This window comes from Neltuma alba, unplaced genomic scaffold (assembly GCF_004799145.2).
Source record: "Neltuma alba isolate B1F8T4 unplaced genomic scaffold, ASM479914v2 tig00005425_pilon, whole genome shotgun sequence".
Classification (NCBI taxonomy): domain Eukaryota; kingdom Viridiplantae; phylum Streptophyta; class Magnoliopsida; order Fabales; family Fabaceae; genus Neltuma; species Neltuma alba.
Window position 1 is genome coordinate 32,173 of NW_021634107.1, and position 8,549 is coordinate 40,721.

An 8,549-nucleotide genomic window follows, 5' to 3' on the forward strand; every position below is an offset into this window, starting at 1 on the left:
GTTGGAATGGAGACTATCCAGGCACAAGCAATACTCTGAAGCAGGAGGCCGAGAGCGAAGAATTGCTGAACTGGTGCTCTAGCAACCAACAAAGGAGACATCGATCTCCCTACAACCATTTTAAAAGTTGTTACTTTTGGCCTCGCTCCGTTCAACCTCCACTTTTCCGCAGACAGGCTCCACTTAGTCATCACAATCACAAATTTTCTTTGCATGCTCCTTTGGAATGACTTGCCTGGCTATTCATTTCCATATTTTAAAAGTTAAAGTATAAATTTCATCCTTTAATTTTATATAAAATTTTACTTTAATCTCTTAATTCAAAAAATATATTTCTAGTTTTTTAATATTAAAATTGTTAATTTTAAATGACTTTTTTTTTTGTAACAATATGATTATTTTGAATGGTCATGTTTTATCAACGTCGAAAAACTCAACACCATCATTTGATATTCAAAATTATAACATTATAGGACTAAAAATTTATTTTTTTTAAATTAAAGAATCAAATAAAAAATCGTATAAAGATAAATGACTAAAAGTGCATTTTAGCATATTTTAAAATAAAACTCTTTGCGCATTTATTTCATATAAGGTAAATTATAATTAAAATGTTATTTATAAACTATTATAAAAATTAGAGCTGTGCAAAAAACCTGGTAGTCTAAAAAACCTAGTCTAGTTTGATAAAAGCCCGGTCTAGTCCAACCCAAAAAATGGAATCCAAATAAAAATTCAGATCAAACTAGACTGGACTAGTCATCAGGTCAGACTGGGTTTCAAGCTGACTCTGCAGATCCAATAGTCTGGTCTAGCCCCTGATATAATTATATTAAAAAAATATTTTTATTTTATTCAAATCTAATGTGTTTTTCCGTTTTCCCATGCGTCCTCTTCTTTCCTTTGTCATCTACTTTTTCTCTTTTCCCGCCCGTCCCTCTTCTATCCCCTGTCATTTTCATTTCCCCCACTTTTTTTTTATTCCCGTGCCTCCCTCTTCTTATTAAAAACTAATTTAAAAAATAGATAAATATAAAAAATTTAAAAAAACAAAATTAAATGTTAAATTAGATCAAGAGGAGGTAATAATTGTATAGCTTGTTATATTTCCAGCTATATATACCAGTTTTTCTTTAATGAGAAATTAGTCAAATTTTATCATTCGAGTGGCTGGAAGTGGTTTGGACAGATTCCGGCATTAACTCGTAAGTCAAGACCATCCTGAAAAAACCAAACGGTAAAACAGTCTCACTCACTAATGCCAGGGAAAAAGTTAGTCTCTGTCCCTCAGGTGCAAAGACAAAAAGAAAAGGAAGAATATTGAAGAGAAAAAGAAGTCAGGCCAAAAGGGGGGGAAAAAAACAAGAAGAGAAAAGAAGAGGGAGAAGTTATCATAAAAGAAAATAAAATCTAACAATAGGATCGAAACTATATTATTAGAGAAAATAAGAGGAAAAAATCCAATATTTTTCAACAGCTTTCCTTGGGACAATTTCTTGGACATGGCTTGTGGAACTTAATGTATACTATCTCGAGGAAATCACCAGCGTATATTGGAAATCCTAGTTCAAATGTAAATGAGATAGTGCTACGCTCTTTTTCTATGTTAGCTTTTGCTAATTCAAGATCTCTTGTCAAGCATTCTTCTCAGCATCTTAGATAGGTGGAGCGTCATCAAGCATAAATTCAAAAAGGCCCAAGAAACATGTTTTTGTCTTTATCTTATTTGCTGGCAAGGCTCTCCACTAATGGAATTTCATTGGAATGCGTTTCAAAGCCTGGACATCCTTTCTTATCTAGCCATCTGAGAGTTTTTTTGCTTTGGGTATCAACTTCAGCCATTTGCAGTTCAAGATCACATCCTACCCTGACCATTATTTGTGACCACACTATTCATCAACATTGCGGCTGCAAAATCATCTTATTTCCTCACTGACTTGCCAGGAAATTCTTGCATTACTTCATGATTTTTATGTTAATCGTATTTTTCTTCTTTCTTTTGAAGACTTCTCTGGGTTCTTAGATTCTCACTTTTTTTCCTAGCTGCTTTTGTAGTCAGTACAACCTCCTTTATTTTTATTTTTATTTCATTTTGCCTTCTTTTAAAAAAGGGAGAAATGCATTAAAATTAGAACATGACCATGACAAGACATATTCTCGTTGGGTAAAGAAAAAGAAGAAGAAAGGGAGGAGCCTGGTCTTCGCTTTTTGGTTTTGCAAGAGTTGTCGTCCAAAACACCGCCCTCTGGAAGCCATCTCCCTGTTGGATTTTTGAGCAACACCCAATGCAGCACCATCAAAAATTTTAAACAAATGACTGCACTTCTTGTCTATTTTAAACCAAAAGGACAATTAATATATTTTACGTATTTAATTATTGTCTTATTAGTTTGACCACTATCTAATTATTTCAACCATAATCTATTGGTCTCTTTAGTTCGAGGTTCGGCCAACTTTTGAAACATTACTCATTACTGTGAGCCCTCCATCTCAGGCTTCTTTACTAATTGCTCCAGCCCTTTTAATAAGCTTCAAAATAATTAAATTACGCAAAGAAAAAGGTAGGTTAAAAATGATTAAAAATAATAAATATGTGAGAAAAAATGCAACTTATTTTCTCAAAACATCCTTATTTATAGAGGGTGTGAGTAAGAGAAAATGAGTAAAATAATATGAGAAAAAATACAGATGAAAGAAATATATAATTAATTAGAGATAAAACAAACACCCCCCCCAATGCTTAATGGAGAAACCAAACTTAGTATAGCAAGAAATCCCGCCTAGCAATAATTCATCTCAGTTTCTATTCAGAGTCTAGACATAATAACACCAAATGATAACGTCAGTGAGTAATTTCCAATAATAAATACGATGAATGTTGGCAATTCCTCGTTTTATTAACAATAATAAATACGATGAAAAGTAGCAGGCAGACTAGTGGTATCATGAACACGTGCAGCCAACATTCCTCATAATATTAACATTAATAAATACAAGAACAATCAATGCCCCTAATCTAATTGTATAATGCATCATTACAAAATAAACCAACCAAATTCGGACCCATCCGTTCGCCTCAAGACTGCCAATCTCAACGCTTTCTTTTGTTCAGCAGATTTCTGCTTCCAGGGTGAAACCAGCTTACACTCATTTGAATTACATTGCTCAAGAGAATCTTACTTCTGGAAGAAAAAAAAAAAGATTGTTGAAATCAACGAACAAACCAATTTGCACGCTGAACCTACAAAATCTACCTACAAATTATATTTTGAGGCAAACTTGGTCATTAACCCATTTTTTCTTTTTATTAAGATTTAGTAATTTCCTTACGTAGATATATGAAATCTTTAAGAAGTGTCCATCAGTGTTGTTATATATTACATAGGTCAATTGTAGCGTGGTGTAAACAACAAAAACATTTTTTTGCAATACATAGGTATCCAGTTGGACTGTTAGACACCAAATGTAGACATATGTTATAAGTCCCACACTAGGGAATCTCTCAATAAAAGCATCAATGTGGCGAGTACAAACCTAAAGGAAAAGTTCAATCCTAAAAAATTAGTCTATTAGAAGGGAGAGTCCATTAAAATTATAAACCTTATAACATTTATCAGATCTCCTAACGTAGGACTCATAACTGTTCAAAACAGGGTCAGCTATATTACATGGATCGGAACAAGGATTTTGCTCAGCCCATTCCACCAATTTCGATGAGGTAGTGGGCCGACCCGAACAGACCCAACCTAAATGTCCATTCTTAGTTACTGTACATCAGCCATCGATCTGATGACCCAGGAACAAAGGAAGGTTATAACCCCCTTCCTTCAATTAAGGGGGAAATAAATATTTACCCATGCAGATATATTGTTCCGCACAATCAGTCCAACCCAACCCTATGCAATAATCATGAATTATATGGCATTATAATTGAAGGAGATACTCATAGCGGTGCTGGCCTGGTTCTTAGAACCTGAGCAGTCATCGAAGAAGGAGACAAAGAGGTATGGATAATTTTTGTGCAAAGTACTAATCTCAAAGCATAAAATAAGATTAAATTAAATGCGGAACCCCAAAATCTTTCCGAAATGTGCTCCCACATTACAACCCCGCGAGAGCCAGACCCCAGCTGCACAGCCACCCATTTCCACACTATCAGTGCGACCTTCACCTTCCACGAGGTGCTTACCTTTATCAAGGTAGCACTTGCAGCCCCCTTCTTCTGAAATAATCATGGATTACTACCTTTTATCCTTAATACTCCTCCGGTCCTTATTATAAGACCCAATTTGACTTTTTATTTGGTCCTAATTATAAGACCCCAATCCATTTTATCTCTTATATTTATACATTTTTTTCAAGATAATCCTTCTAATAATGATAGTTTTAGCCAATATACTTAATTAGCAAGGATATTTTAGGAATGACAACACTTATTTATTATAACTAACCAACTTAATTAACTTACTTCCTTAATCTCCTCAAATAAGTCAATTGGGTCTTATAATTAGGATCGGAGGAGTATAAGATCTATTTGACTAATTTAAAGAGATTTAAAAAATTAGTTAAATTAGTTATTTGTAGTAAATTGATGTTGTCTTCCCCTGAAATACTGTTATTAATTATGTATGTTTAAATCATCTATTCATGCTAACTATTTGACATATGCAACTATTATAGGAATTATTTTAGGACAAAATAGATAAATACTGGAAACAAACTAGATTGGAGTTTTATATTTAGAAACAAATTAAAAGTTAAACTAACTCTTATAATAACATTTGGAGATAGTATATAGCACTATACTTGAAGGAGATACCAAGAGTGGTGCTGGTCTTTAAAATGATCCAAAAGAAGGAAAGGGAAGGTTATGGTCATTTTTATGTAAAATACCGATTGTAAAAGTGAAATTAAGTAACACAAATAAGAGGGAAAAGTAGAGATATTTTCTGGTCTTTCTCTCTCTTGTGAAATAGATCCTGCAACAAAAACCTCATGCTAAGTCCTTAAAAGAAAGAAAAGCAAAAAAGGGTTTACCTCTGAGTGATTGTTGTTTTGGAGAGGGGTACAACCCAGATGATCTGGTCCTTCTCTTTCTACATATAAAGAAAATCGCACATAACACCACCATGATCACCAAAATAAACACCAACTGGACGGAGTCGGCGGCGACTCCGTCTGTTTCGGAGGCACTTCTTGCCTGTGAAGGAGAATGAGGTGATCCGAAGCGGCGAGTGCGAAAAATGAGAGTAAGGGGCCCCAGTTCCCAAGAATACATGTTGGCAAGGAGACTATCCAGGCACAAGCAATACTCTGAAGCAGGAGGCCGAGAGCGAAGAATTGCTGAACTGGTGCTCTAGCAACCAACAAAGGAGACATCGATCTCCCTAGAACCATTTTACAGCCTTTTTTTTTTTTTGTCCTCACTCGGTTCGAGCTTGATTTTTCCACGTAAATGCCCCACTTTTCCACACTCGTCACAAATTATTTGTAAATGCTCCTGTGGAATCACTTGCCTAACTATTTATAAGCATGTTTTAAACAAAACTCTTCTTCTCATGCATTTATTTCATATAGGGTAAATTATAATTGGAATTTTGTCTATAAACTATTAGAAGGATTAATTTGCAAAAAAAAAAGATAAATATTAGAGATACAGTAAAAGAATAAATTAAATATCAAATTAGCTTTTATATTAAAGACAATAGTTGTACTCTTATGTTTGAAAATTATATTAAAAAGAGTAGGACTATTCTTAGGAAGTAATACTTTCCTCCGGATTCATACAGCTTATAAAAGTTCGAGAAAACCAAAATGAAAAAAAAGTCACACTTGTACAATGGACCAGCAGAAATCTTGCAACAAATATTATATATACATATCAGTTATATATTACTCATTCTTATCTTTAATATAAGATTTACTTAACTAATTTAGATAGATTGAAAACATTAGTTAAATTATTTATTTGACAAAAATATAGGTTGGTTTTTATAAAATACTCGCTTAAATAATTTGCATTAAAACTACTCTGGATACAAACTCTTAACGTGCGCAATCGATATAGATGGTTTAAAGAAAATCATAACTATAATGGACATAATGGACTGAGATTTTATATTTAATTTCAAAAGATCAGTAGCTTTATAGTATGAAGCGGAGATAATATTAAAATGTTACCTCTAATCCTTAATATAAAAACTGGTTGGAGATTTGATTTCGTCTAAAATTTAAGACTCGAATACACGTTATTTCTTATATTTATTTATTTTTTCTCAAAATAATCCTTATGGTAATTGTGTATTTAAAGGTGGGTTCCAAATACATATTATTTACAAAGGTATTTTAGAAAAAACAATACTTATTTATTATAAGTAACTAATTTAACTATTTTTCTTAATATTCATAAATTAATTATTCAACAATACTTATTTATCAACAATACTCGAATATTCAAGTTTCATAAATTAGCTATACAAGTAAGGTTTGCCCAGTTCTGTGTATGCATAATTGGTATCTTCAACCAGTCATCATTCGAAATCAATCTGAACTTGTTATAGTCATTAGTTAGCAGTAAACACCCTCTGGAGTCCGCATATGGTCCTGTAGTTTTATATTGTTAATGAATTAAACTTTAAAATTATCGTTAACTTTGATCAAGATTTATAAATTTTTTTGTAGGTGACATATATGTGATAGGTTGAAATAAATGTGTCCTAACCATGATGTAAATTGACCCAATTGCATTCTCAAAGATCCCGAATTTCATATGGGTGCTAAAAAATTTCATAAAAGTTAACCATAATTTATATGACACTTTTTCATTTAATAGGTGAGGCGTCAAGTAAAGCTTTTGTAGCAGTGTGAAAAAACTATATAACCTTCATCCAAGTATATTAATAGATAGGATTACCTATTAATTTGTCATACATACTAGGTAGTTTGATATTTACCCCTGGGGATATTCCAATGTATATATTTTTCAGTGCAGGGAAAAAATTGCTAAATTGAGATTGAAAAAAAAAATCGAAATCATGATTGTGATTTTGTGAAAATTGTCTTCTACATACTCCTCTGGTCCTATTATAGGACAGAGAGAGGATTTTTTTTAGTCCTATTTATAAATCATTTCATTAAATTTTCAGTGTGAATATATTATTTCGTCTTTTATTTATTATAATATAGATAATTATCTTTTTTTAAAGATGTATATATTAAATATGGGTGAACTTAGAAAGATATTATATTTTAATGAAGAGTTAATGTATTTTAAAGTTTTTCTTGGTATATGTGAATAGAAGTGCCTTATAAATAGGACCGAGGAGTAACTAAGTTTTTCACACACTAATTGGGCATTGCCGACAAAAATAAATATCAATTTTAGCATTTCAAGATAGATGTGTTTTTTGTCCCGTTTTCTAGAATATGGAGAACACTTGAAGAGAGAAAGACAAACCAATGAAAATCTTAATGGAGAAAGACAATTTGCGAGCACTATAACGTTAAGAAGCTAATATTATTATTATTATTATTTTGTTGTAACCCACATGTACACACACATTATACTTTTTGTAAAATGTTGGTACTTACAACTTCGCATTTAAGAAAAATTTAAGAGAGAATTTTAGTATCATTGGGTTATTGTTTGCCGTTCACCTTAATAGCAGGTGCACGGGTCGCAAGTACTATAAAAAGTATCGTTTCCTTAAAAACTAAGATGAGATGAGCTAAAAATTGCAACTGTGTTCATGATTAGGTTAAGTGGAATTAATGTGTAAATGAAGTTGTTTAAGGTATTTTGAAAACAAAGGTAACAATCGAAGCAAAATAAACTTGACTTTGAGACAAATAAGGATCTAGGATTATTTCTCACTATTATACTTCATAAAACTTGGTTAGAAACTTCTCATTTAATGTTTTAATGATAAATTAAGTCAGCCCAAGGTTCACAAATATTGATTAAGCTTTCTTAAGTCAAAACCAAAGTTTGTAATCTTCATAAAGCTTCACAATCTCTTGCTTTCGTTGGAAAGATTATGCTTTGAAAACCAAAACCCTTTTGAATAATGCTAGATCAATAGATATATCTCTATTCTACCAATAAACTATCCATTTAATGACATAAACTTCTAGTCTAGCATGTTTTTACCAAAGTTTAAAGATTGATTTAACTTTTTCAAGCTTCAATTAATCAAATAAATCACTCAAGTGGCGGCCAATCACAAGGAAGCACTGTGCTCAAGATAAAAACAATATAACATTATCATTAATAGTAAAGAGAGAGTTAAAACAAGTCTTAATCCATGCAATAGATTAAAATAATCTTAGAATGACTACTCTAACTACACGTGTTCAGTAATAACCACAAATACAAGGATATTTTATGATCATTACAAAAATAAAGGAGAAGAGAAGAAGAAAACGAAGAAAATGAGGAAAGAAGTTCCAAATCTCTTGCAAACTTCAAGCCCAAAGCTCCCAAGCCTCAAAATCTCCAAACTCTAGTGGAGAACTCCTCCAAATAGGTACCTAAATCGAAATCTGGTCGA